General features: G+C 51.0%; 1 long non-coding RNA gene across 1 annotated transcript; it reads right to left on the bottom strand.

Moving 5' to 3' along the window:
* Window positions 1-5,387: 5,387 nt before the first annotated feature.
* LOC144311537 (uncharacterized) lies at window positions 5,388-10,645 on the bottom strand. Its single transcript, XR_013377137.1, has 4 exons — window positions 10,103-10,645; window positions 9,034-9,399; window positions 6,269-6,381; window positions 5,388-5,540 (listed from the first exon to the last, which is right to left on the bottom strand). It is a non-coding gene; the product is annotated as an uncharacterized LOC144311537 (long non-coding RNA).
* Window positions 10,646-11,705: the final 1,060 nt, after the last annotated feature.

Raw genomic sequence — 11,705 nt, 5'->3', positions numbered from 1 at the left:
CGCGGCAGGACCGCTGGGCCCGGCAGGTGGCAGGTGGGCAGGTGCACCCCGAGGCCGCCACCCCTTTCAGCTCTCGGAGGGGAAACCTTCAGCCCCCCCAGGTCACGGAGGCCGTGGGAGTCCTGAGCGCTTTGACCATGAGCTAACTCTGGCTTGAAGAGACACCTTCCCACCCGCCCTTGAGTGGGGGGTCCCCTCCTGCATCACCTCTTCCGCTTGGAGGAAGGCTCCTGTGCCAGCCAAGCCATCCCCCAAAATCCCACAAATCCCCCAAACACCCTGCCCGCCCGGCCTCCTCCCCCACGCTCCCTCCTTCCCGCAGGAAGAGCCCTGCCCTCCTGGCCCTGCCCCGGCTCAGCGCGAGCTCCCGGCGGGTGCACCTGCCTCCCCGGCCGGCACCACAGGGGACTGCGGGGTGCAGCTGGCCGGTCTGGGCGCGCTTGGCCATGTGTGTCCTGTCCCCCGCGAGCTCACCCCGCGTGTCTCCTTCCGGGGCTCCCGGCCTCAGCCCCAACCCAGGAGGCGGCCACACAGCCTCGTCTCCGAGGCCCGGCTCTGCGCCTTCCTCCCACGCACCAGGCACGCCTGCTCGGGCCCTTGCACTTGCTCTTCCCTCTGCCCCAAGGGCTTTCCCCCACCTCCACCTGCCTCTCTCCTGTCCCCAAAGGCCATCTTCTCAGAGGGGACTTTCCTGACCACCCTGTTTAAAGAACCGCGGCCCTGGTCCCATAAGGCCCATCCTGCTTCATCCTTCAGCACAGCACTTACTGCCGACCTTACCTCACCATCCTGTCCTACATTACCTTACGCTGCGTATTTTCACATCTCTTCTTCTGGGGGACCCCCAGGAATGCAAGTTCCATGAGGGCCAAGACCTGGCTTTCTCACAGCCTGTCAGTGGCACCTACAGCCATGTCAGGAATGTTGTAGGTTCTTTTTTTTGTTTTGTTTTGTTTTAGGATTTTATTTATTTATTCATGAGAGACACAGAAAGAGATGCAGAGACACAGGCAGAGGGAGAAGCAGGCTCCATGCAGGGAGCCAGACGTGGGACTCGATCCCACGACCCCAGGATCACGCCCTGGGCTGAAGGCGGCGCTAAATTGCTAAGCCACCCAGGGATCCCTGTTGTAGGTTCTTGATACTTGGTCACTAAACGAATGGGAAGATGAATGAGCACACCAATATTTGTCTGCAAAGTAAGGACCCTTCTGGGAAATGATGCAACATGGGGTCCGCTGGGGGACAGCACAGGCTTCCTTAACAAAGAACCAAAGAGCGTCAGAACTATCTAAAAGGTCCTTGAGGGCAGCCCGGGTGGCTCAGCAGTTTAACATCTGCCTTCAACCCGGGGTGTGATCCTGGAGACCCGGGATCGAGTCTCACGTCGGGCTTCCTGCATGGAGCCTGCTTCTCCTTCTGCCTGTGTCTGCCTCTCTCTCTCTCTCTCTCTCTCTCTCTGTGTCTCTCATGAATAAATAAATAAAAATCTTTAATAATAATAAAAATAACAGGTCCTTGAAAGGAGGTCAACTCTCACTTGTACAGAGTGGGAAGCTGAGTCCCAGGGAGGGAAAAACGAATGGGATAAGCACTTGAAAAAGTTAGTATGTCTGACTTCTAATAGTAACTCTTCCTAGAACATGGCCTGACGTGACAATTCGCCTGAACAAATCCGGGGTTACCAGTCTTCTAGTGGTTTTGCATTTGAATACTTCTTATTAGAACCAAAAACAGACAAGAGAACAAACCCAGTTGCATCAACTTTCACCTCTTCATGCTTCCCGGGGTCTTTCCGAGGTGTTACTGAAAAGGAAGCATCTCCGCTGATTTTGTCCGACGCCCCTCAGTAGCCAGACCCGCACAGATACTGGAGATTCCTGCTTTATTTCCCCCAACCTTTGTGTTCAGGCGGGAACCCTGCAGGACCATCTCCGTTTGGAATAAAGAGGAACTCGAGGCTCATGCTCACAGCTCGGCCGCAGCGGGGCTCCAGGTCTTGGTTGGGCCTGGTCTGGAGGCCCCTGCAAGGTGCTGGCGCTGCGGGAATGGCCCGGGGCCACCCAGTGCCTCTGCCGAGGGGTTCCGCTGACTGTCGCTGTCACGACTCATCAGACCACAACCATTCCAGGGTTTCCTTGTTTTGCTTCTTTTTTTTTTCTAATTCCCCAGAGGGCTCTAAGAAAATCCCACCCCAAGTCTTCCCTCCCAGGTGGCCCTCGAGGGTGGCTGCCCCCTTGCTCTTCTCCTAAGATTGCGTTTGACAGCAGTGAAAACCAACAGTTCAACAGCAATCGTTTCTTGGCAGGACGGACTGGCACGCGGCTTGTCCCAAAACAAAGTGAGCCTTTCAAGGAAGTGCACTGCAAGTTGGACGCACGTTCCCAGGACACGGACACTCTTGCACGGCTGACACCGGAGCCGAGGCTGAGCCCGGGCCAGGGCCCTGGGGACCGTCAGTAACAGGAGCGAGCGGAGAGGAGACTCGGGGCCGGGTATGCTCCTGGGCGCCTCGCACCGGGGAGCTGCACATGCCCGGGCGGGCTGGAAAGGGCCCTCTGTGCTCCAGCTCGATTTTCTGGAAAGGCCTTCTGGGCGGTCCAGCCGGGGAGCAGGGGTGTGGGTCCGAGCAGCCTGGCCTCCCCTTCCCTGCAGGCCTGCTGGCCGCCCAGCCCCGCCTCCCTCCTGCACGAGTGCCTCCAGGCCACCTGCTGCCCCCCACGGCGGGAGGTGCCCGCGGAGGAGCTCTGCGGACGCTGGGGACCCGCGTGCCCCCTGCAGGCCTCCGCCCGCCCGCCTGCACCCTGGGTCGCTGCAAGGCCTCGCAGGTGCGCGGCTCCCCGCCGGGTCGGTCCTCTGCGCGCGGCCCCCGAACGCCCGCGAGGGGGCGCCCCAGACCTCCCGCGTCGCTGGGCACCCGGGGCCCTGCGGCCAGCAGGTGGCGCTGTTGGCTCGCCCATCGAGGAGGAGCGGCAGGTGGCCGGCAGGTGGCCGGCAGGTGTCCCCAGGCGGGGCGACGCGGCCGCGGCCCGCCCCGCTCCCCCACCCCGGGTTAGGGCCGGCGCCCGGATCCCGGATCCCGCGCAGCCGGGGTCCCCCAGCTGCTAGGACCTCGGCGCTGCTTCTTTTGCTCCCGCAGCTCCCTTGACCTGTCATGCACTCAGCCAACTTGGCTTAGGATGCGGGCTGCCAGGCGGGCTGGGGATGCAAGACCCCGCAGGGTGGCTCAGGGGTGATCCTGGGGTCCCGGGATCGAGTCCCGCATCGGGCTCCCTGCATGGAGCCTGCTCCTCCCTCTGCCTGGGTCTCTGCCTCTCTCCCTCTCTCTCTCTCTGTGTCCCTCATGAGTAAATAAATAAAAATAAAATAAAGTCTTGGGATCCCTGGGTGGCGCAGCGGTTTGGCGCCTGCCTTCGGCCCAGGGCGCGATCCTGGAGACCCGGGATCGAATCCCACGTCAGGCTCCCAGTGCATGGAGCCTGCTTCTCCCTCTGCCTGTGTCTCTGCCTCTCTCTCTCTCTCTCTCTCTGTGTGACTATCATAAATAAATTTTAAAAATTAAAAAAAATTAAAAATAAAAAAATAAAGTCTTTAAAAAGGAAGAAAGAAGAAGAAGAAGAAGAAGAAGAAGAAGAAGAAGAAGAAGAAGAAGAAAACACTGCTCATGTCCTGGCCAGAGGCCTCGTGTGCAGGATGCGGGGGTGGGGGGGCAGGGAGGCCACATAACCAGACTGTCACAGGCTGGGGAGGGAAGGGAGGGAGGGAGGCCCCCCCCTTGCAGCCCCCATCACCCCTGATGGGCGGTGAGTAGTTCCTGGGGATTCCAGTCCGGGAGCTGAGGGGGAACCATGCAGGTAGAGGAGACTTGGAAGGGCCGAGGGGCAGTGGCCAGAGCCAAGGCGGGGGCAGGAAACAGCCCGGTAGGTGAGTGGGGCTCTCATGTGGGTGAGTCATGCTAGAAAGTGGAGCTGGGTGAGGACCCGGGGGCCAGGAGGCTGGGGTTTACAGGCCCCGTCCTGATGTCCCTCCACGGGCCTGTGGTCCACGTGCTCTGAGGAAGGGACACTCCTGCGGAGACCCGTTGTGTCCCTGACACATGTGTCAATTTACAGGTGCATAAGTCTGCCCTCATTAGGAGATAAGGAAGTAGCCTCTAAGGGCCAGGCAGGATTGGGAGAGGCATCAGAACAACATTCACCTTCTTCTGGGTTTTAGCCCAACTTTTTTTTTTTTTTTTTTTAATTCATGAGAAATAAAGAGAGAGAGAGAGAGGCAGAGACACAGGCAGAGGGAGAAACAGGCCCCATGCAGGGAGCCTGACATGGGACTCAATCCCGGGTCTCCAGGAGTAGGCCCTGGGCTGAAGGCAGGTGCTAAACTGCTGGGCCACCCAGGCTGACCTTTAGCCTGACTTGAAGTCACCACTGGGCACATTATTCTCTTTGTCCTTCCTGATCAAGGAGTTCCACATGCTCGTTAGGATATGAACTTGTTAAAAATCTAAAATTGAAGAGCAGCCATATATTTATTTAGCAAGATCAATATGCATATTGTTCATACAAGATAGTAAGTCACCAGTTTATAAAAGCACATGTTGTCATTTATTTATCGAAACATAGGTAAGGGGACACCTGGATGGCTCCTCCGGTTAAGCATCCGACTTCAGCTTAGGTCATGATCTCAGGCTCACGGTCTCCGCGCTCAGTGGGGAGTTGGCTTGACGTTCTCTCCCTCTACCCCCACTCATGCCCTCTTGATCTCTCTCTAAAATAATTCTTCAGAAAAAATGTGTTCATGTTTTATAGATGAGAAACAGGAGACTCAGACACACGGTTCATAAGTGGTGGGGCTGGCCCTCTGGATTTGCTGATCTAACTACACATTCTCTCCTTTTCACCAGGACGATTCACCTTGAGTGACCAGCAATCCTGGGGGGAAGGATGTCCAGCAACCCTGGTACCCAGTGCATTTACTCACTCTGTGACCTAGAAGGCCATAAAGAGGGGTTGATGTCTCACACAGGATGCTGTGTTCACAGAAAGAGATGTTGGATCTCTGGTTTCAGTCTTCACCCTAAAATCCCCTGTTCTAAAATGCGCACCAGTTGGTCACCAGCACTGACAGCACACGGTGCACCACGGGTTCTAATGAGATGAGAGAGGTTCTGCAAATGCATCATTGCACGGGCATTACAGCTAGGGCAGTCGTTAGACCGGGTGCAATGCTCTGTCGGCATCTGGGACGACGTTGCAAAGAGGGCCATCCATGTGTGTCTGTGACTTCATGCACCCTTAATGTCGCCTCTCCCAGATGCTCAGCCTCCAAACAGAAAACAGCCTGAAATTTCATTTTTTAAAGTTTCTGCTACAAAAATCCTTGCCAGTGTATTGATGTTTATGGAAAGAATGTTTTTAATCAACCAAGTGTACTGAAGTATGTGAAGTTCCCGGAAGGAATACAACCCACCAGTGAGGCAGAGAGAAGTGGAAATCTAGCAAAGACAAATGGAGGACCCCATACTCAACATCACGGGAAAGAAGCTGAATCCAACAGGAGGATGGTGAAGGGGGTAGATTGTGTAAAAAAAAAAAAAAAGGAGGAGGAGACAAACAAACAAAAAAAACAATCTGTGAGAATGGAACACATGACATGCAAATAGTCCAAAGAATAACATGTAAATTAGCATCAGATTTCCAAAAAAAAATCTTTGAGTTGAGAGCCTAGAGAGACCATCTCTCCAGATCATGCTACTGAACCCCACATAAGGGAACCAACTTGCTCTGGTAGAAACAGCTACCATCAAGGGAGGGCGCCCAGGAGGCCAGATCCTGATTCCAATACTCCATGTGAATTAACCCATTTCATCATCCCAGGGAGGGCACGAAGTGTCCATATTGACGGACATTTTGACAGAAAGTGAAACAGATGCTTAGGGAGGTCAAGGATCCAAATCAAGCCCATCCTCACAAGCCAGTCGCTCCCGGAACTGTTGTAAATCAGCTGCAGAACCAAGACTAAAGCCCCGATGCCCCAGCCCCCTGGTCCTGTTTGCTCCACCATTCTGCTCTCTCCTCAGTTAGGCTCAGAAGGTTCTCCCCTCAGAGCCATGGAGGTTGCAGGTCCCAGCATCTGTGTCTGGAACACTCTTCTCCTACGTCTCCATGGAGCCTACTCCCTCATTCCCTTTCTGGCCACCCCAGATAAAATGGCAACACCCTCCACCCTCTACACCCCTTACTTGGCTTCAGTCATAGGGAAGAGATCTCACCATCTACTTGCTATGTATGTGCTCCTTTAGGTTGTCGCCGTTCAGTGTCTCCTATCAAATGCAAGCTCGTGAAGGCATTGTTGACGCTTTCTTCAATGACATATCCCTGGTGCCTGGCACAGAGAAGCATTCGATAAACACTTGATGAAAAAGTAATTGAATCAATGAGCAAATGAGCAAATGGTAAATAATCCCCAGGCCCCAAGCAGAGAACTCAGGTGCTCAGCGCCACACGAGGAAAGTCAGCCCTGGCCCTTTGTGGCTGGGCTGTTGCCCAAACATCTTGCTGGGTCCCAGATGCAGCCTCCTCCAGGAAACCTGAATCCTTCCACCATCACTTCCCAGCAAGATTCACATCTTGAATTATGATATCATGTCTCTAACAGTCTTTTTTTTTTTAAGACTTTATTCATTTATTCACGAGAGACACAGAGAGAGGCAGAGACACAGGCAGAGGGAGAAGCAGGCTCCATGCACCGGGAGCCCGACGTGGGACTCGATCCTGGGTCTCCAGGATCACACTCTGGGCTGAAGGCAGAGAGACGCTCAACCGCTGAGCCACCCAGGGGTCCCTCTAAGAGTCTTCTATGAAACTGTGGGTACTTCTGAAAGGAAGAACATCCTCCATCAATTAATTATCAGCCATTAACACTTTTGAATATACTACAGTAATACATAAACAAGATTTTATATGTAACAGATCCAAACTAAAATACAGCTAGTGTGGATGGAGCGTTTGGAACATTCTAGTCATAGTGCTAGGTACTTTACACGTTGCACTAATTGCCAAATATTTCCGGCTCTCGGCCTCCCTGGCACTTGTGGGAATTGCACTTCCCAGGCCCTCTGTGGCGGGTGGCACCATGTGACTGGTTCTAGCCAATCAGACGTAAAAGGGCCTGGTACCCACTCAGAGTGCTAACAAGGGACCCCTCAGAGCTCTCTGCCTTTCAGCTCAGCCAACTGGCAGCGCTCAAGGTGGTGGCGGCTTCGTCAGCCGGAGTCCCTGAGTGGCTGTGATGAGCACAGGACTTCCACGTCCCCGGCATCTGCACAGTGACCCTCTGAGGTAATCTGTGCTATTACTCCTTTATAGGTAAAGAGTAGGCTCTGCATTATTAAAGGATTTTTGCACCATTACATGGCTCATAAGTGACAGAGCCAGGAAGGGAACCAGGTGTGTTCGATGCTGGAGCCCATAACTTCCGTCTACTTATACTCCCTCTCCCACATCTTTATTGAATAAATAAGGATAAAGAAATGAGAATACCATCTTTTTCCTGGACAACAGCAGCTTTGTCAGGCACCACAGCTTTGGGGAGTCAGGAAGGCACTGGGATGGGAATGCTTATCATGACTGGCGGTATTAGGGTGGAAACTCTACAGACAATGTTCTCCCTGTTTATAGCTTCGCTTGTTGGAGAAGTGGAATCCTTGGTCTTTGGTCTGATTGTTTCCTGTTGCGGACTCGTCACTAGGGAGTCAGCACACAGACTGGGTGCCAGCACTGTGCTAAGGGCACCCTGATGAATCCAGCCCTCAGCCCCTGCTTTCAAGGACCCACAGGCTTCCCAGTCAATCCCACTCCCCCTCTTATTTTCCCACAAGGAATGGTCACCACTGCTGCAGATAGTTGCTTGGCTGTTTGCTCTGAGGTTCTACGGAGGGTCAAATCCCCGCTCCTCCACGTGGGGAGGAGCTACATGGAACTGAGAGGAAATTCTGAAGGTCTGTATCACAGGAGAATACAACGGGAGCCCTTGGGAGGCAGGAGCCTCCTGCACAAAATCTTTCCCCACTGCCAGCATGGCACCTACATTTTTCTATCATTAGAAACTTACTCCTTTGGGTTAAAGCAGATTTCTCCTCTTGCCTAGGACCTGCCCCGACAACTCATAACAATCACTCCAGCCTTGAAGTCTTAAAGAAATAACCCAAAGGACCTGGTAACATAAGGATTGGCTGTGCTTCTAGATGTTAAATACCTCAATTCTGAGGATTAAAATGTTCCTTAGGGTGTTCTCTTTTTAAGTAGCTTTTTCCCAAAAGAACTCCAGTAGAGGGTTTGTTGTTATTGTTGTTTGCAGCTGGTGTTAAGGAGGGCCAGAAGCCTGTCGTCCCAGGAGGACTAAATTAACAAGAACCATCGTTGTGCTATCTAGAACCCAAACTACCTGCATCAGTATCCACCAAAGGCTCTGGGCCCTAAGTGGATTCCCTAAGTTGAGGCTGAAATTGTTCAGTGAGAAGTGTGGTTTTTTTCTGGGAGTCAGTGGAAAGAGGAAGGATGGGAGCCATGGTGAGCACCTGTAGGGAGAAACACAGCTACAGACTAATGGACGTGAGAAGATCTGGAAAACGTTGTAACGTGGGAAGAGAGGTTTCAAGGAGGGTTGGGGAAATAAGGCATCAGGACCCAAACACACAGGTCTTGAGGAGAAACATCCAGAACCTCTGTTACAAAGACAAGAGATACCATGATGACCCCAAGGAGAGGAGAGGCAACACAAGAATGTACTTGTAGACTGAACCATTCATAGAATTGTATGATTTTAGGCCTAATTTGTTGTGAATGTCCCTGCTTTCCTTGAACTCTATAGCGAATTATCCAAGGCCATCTTGTGAAATACTTTGACCCCAGATTCAAGTAAAACATGAAGCATGGCCAAGTGTGGAAAAGAAAAACTGCACAAATCTGAACAAGAAATAATTTAAAGTCATTCAATAAATCTCGAACTGGAGCAACATGTGAATGCTCATCTCACCTGGAAGTCTGGGTGCAGAGCGGCTGAGGGACCAGGGACCAGGTGTCGGGTGCTCTGACCCTGTGGTGAAGGAAGGCTTGCCCTGCGTAACCTGTGTGTGTCCAGCACTCTTTTCCTGCAGGGGAGGTGTCCCAGAGGAATAACAGCGTCCTTGTCTTTGTGTTTCTCATGTGGCTGGCCAAAAATGGGTGCCAGGTTTGCTGGAGACATGAAGCTGACAGGGATTGATGGTTCATCAGATGTGATGTTTACGATCATAAAGAGAGGAAGAGCTGGGGTCGTGCACACCTGGGCTGGATCTCCACTGCTCTATTTGCTCCTCAATGACTAGAGGCCAATCACGGATACTTACAGGGCCTCAGTTACCTACGAATAAGATGAGGACAGCTGAGCTGCTCACATACACTTTTTATGGGCACATAAGTGAAGGGTGTAAACAAAGTGTCCAGCTCACAGTGGGCACTCACAGAATTCCTTTCCTCTTCCAGAGGGAGAAGTGGAAATCACAAAGACGCTGAATCATCTGCGGATTTCTACACCAACCAGGCCACTGTCCCCTCACCTAGCTCACCTTCCAGCCTCTTCTGATCTTGAGTCAATCTCTCAGCAGCCAGAGTGCCGTTACTAAATCTTAACTCTCATTTCAAAACCCCACTTGAAACCCTTCAATGGCTTCCTGTTCCAGAGTCCTCAGCAGGGCTTTAGGAGGCCTCCGCCTCAAGAACTGGTCCCACTTACTGCTCCACCCTCACTGTTCTGTGCCATGGACACCCTTCCCCTCTGGTCTCCCCCAGACCATGCACACATCCAGCCCTTCCTGCCCCGCAGTGCACACAGGACTTATATATCTCCAAAAGTCTCTGCTTTTCATAACTTATCCCCTCTTCCTAGATGATTCCCCATATCTCTCTTGCATGGACCCTTTTTTTATTTGGATAACTTCTACTCAAACTTCGGGGCTCTGCTTAGATGTTACTTTTGGCCTTCTCTGATCCTCCTATGTGCTCTTCATTGCCCTGAGTGCATAGACTTGTCTGAACTTAATGTCCTACTAAAAATGCATGCTTACTTGTCCTGTTGCAGACCAAGCTCTAAGTCTCCTAGGGCAATGTCCGTGTCTTGTTCACCACTGTCTCCTCAGCTCAGAGAATAGCACAGAATAGATACTCAGTAAATATATTGCTTAACCTTTTAGTCTGAAATGATAGACTCAAGGAAAAGTTGCAAAAATAGCACAAAGTTCCTATGTATCCTTCACCCATCTTCCCCTAATGTTAACATCTTGTAAAATCCTAGTAAAATTATTGAAACCAAAATATTATCATTGATCCAATACTTTAAACTAATCTTGAGATCTTATTTGAATTTTATCAATTTTCCTACTGTGAGATTCTGATTTATAATATGAAGCATATCCTTGGTCTTCATCCCCAACCCTGGCATAGAGCTCCTAAAACACGTGGAATTTCCAGTGATGAAAACAGTTAAACTGCCTTTTGTTATGTTAATCAGCTGACCTTTGCAGAGGAGGTCACATAAGGATGGAGGCTGGTTGCCATGTGGTTAGAGGGTTGGAACTTTCAGTCCCCTCCCCTCATCTCCAGTTCAGTCACCAATGGTCAATGATTTAATCAATCATGCCCATGTAACAAAGCCTCCACAAAACCAAAAGGATGGGGTTGGAGAGCTTTTAGGTTGGTGAACATGGAGATGCTGGGAAAGTGGCTGCCTGGAGAGAATATGGAAACCCTATACCCCTTCCCCATACTTTGCCCTACATGTCTCTTACACTTGGCTGTTCCAGAGCTATATCCCTTTATAGTAAACTGGTAGATGTAAGTAAATGTTTCTCTAAATTTTGTGAACCATTCTAGCAAACTCATGGAACCCCAGGAACTGGGAACCTCTAACCCTCTTGCCCAGTTGTCAGAAGCACAGGTGACAACCTGAGCTTGCAACTGACATCTGAAGTGTGTGTGTGGCGGGGGAAGGGGCTGGGTGTCTTGTAAGACTGAGCCCTTAACCTGTGGGATCTGATGCTTGCTTCAGGTAGATAATGTCAGAACTGAGTTAATTGCTTGGTGGTGTGGGAAACACACACTGGAACTGGTATCAGCATCAAACCCACCAGATCCTTTTCTTCACCCAGGAGCCCATCCAGGATCCCACATTGCATTTAGCTGTAATGTCTCCTTCATCTCCTCCAACCTGAGATAGCTCCTCAGTCCTGCTTTGTCTTTCATGACTTTCACACTTTCAAAGAGTTCTCATCAGCTATTTGATAGAATGTTCTTCAATTTGGGTCTGTCTAGCATTTTCTCAAGGTTAGATGGAGGTTATGTATTTTTGGCAAGAAGATCAAAGAGTGATGCTTTGTCTTTCTCCAAGCACATTATCAGGTGGTACATGATGTTCGTGTGACTTATCCCTGAGATGTTAATGTTGATCACTTGGTTATGGTGGTATCTGCTAGGTGCTCTGCTCTAAACTTACAATTTTTCCCTTTGCAATTAATAAGTATTGTGTGAGGAGATACTTTAAGATCAATAAATACTTTTGAATAAAACAATGAATGTTGGAACAAAGGACTGAATCTGAAAGAAAATCAGTTAAAAAGGTTGTAAATATAAATTCTACACCTGCATTCAAAAAATGCAGCAAGAAGGGTACAA

This window comes from Canis aureus, chromosome 3 (genome assembly GCF_053574225.1).
Source record: "Canis aureus isolate CA01 chromosome 3, VMU_Caureus_v.1.0, whole genome shotgun sequence".
Taxonomy (NCBI): Eukaryota; Metazoa; Chordata; class Mammalia; order Carnivora; family Canidae; genus Canis; species Canis aureus.
This window is presented reverse-complemented; position numbering and strand designations above follow the sequence as displayed.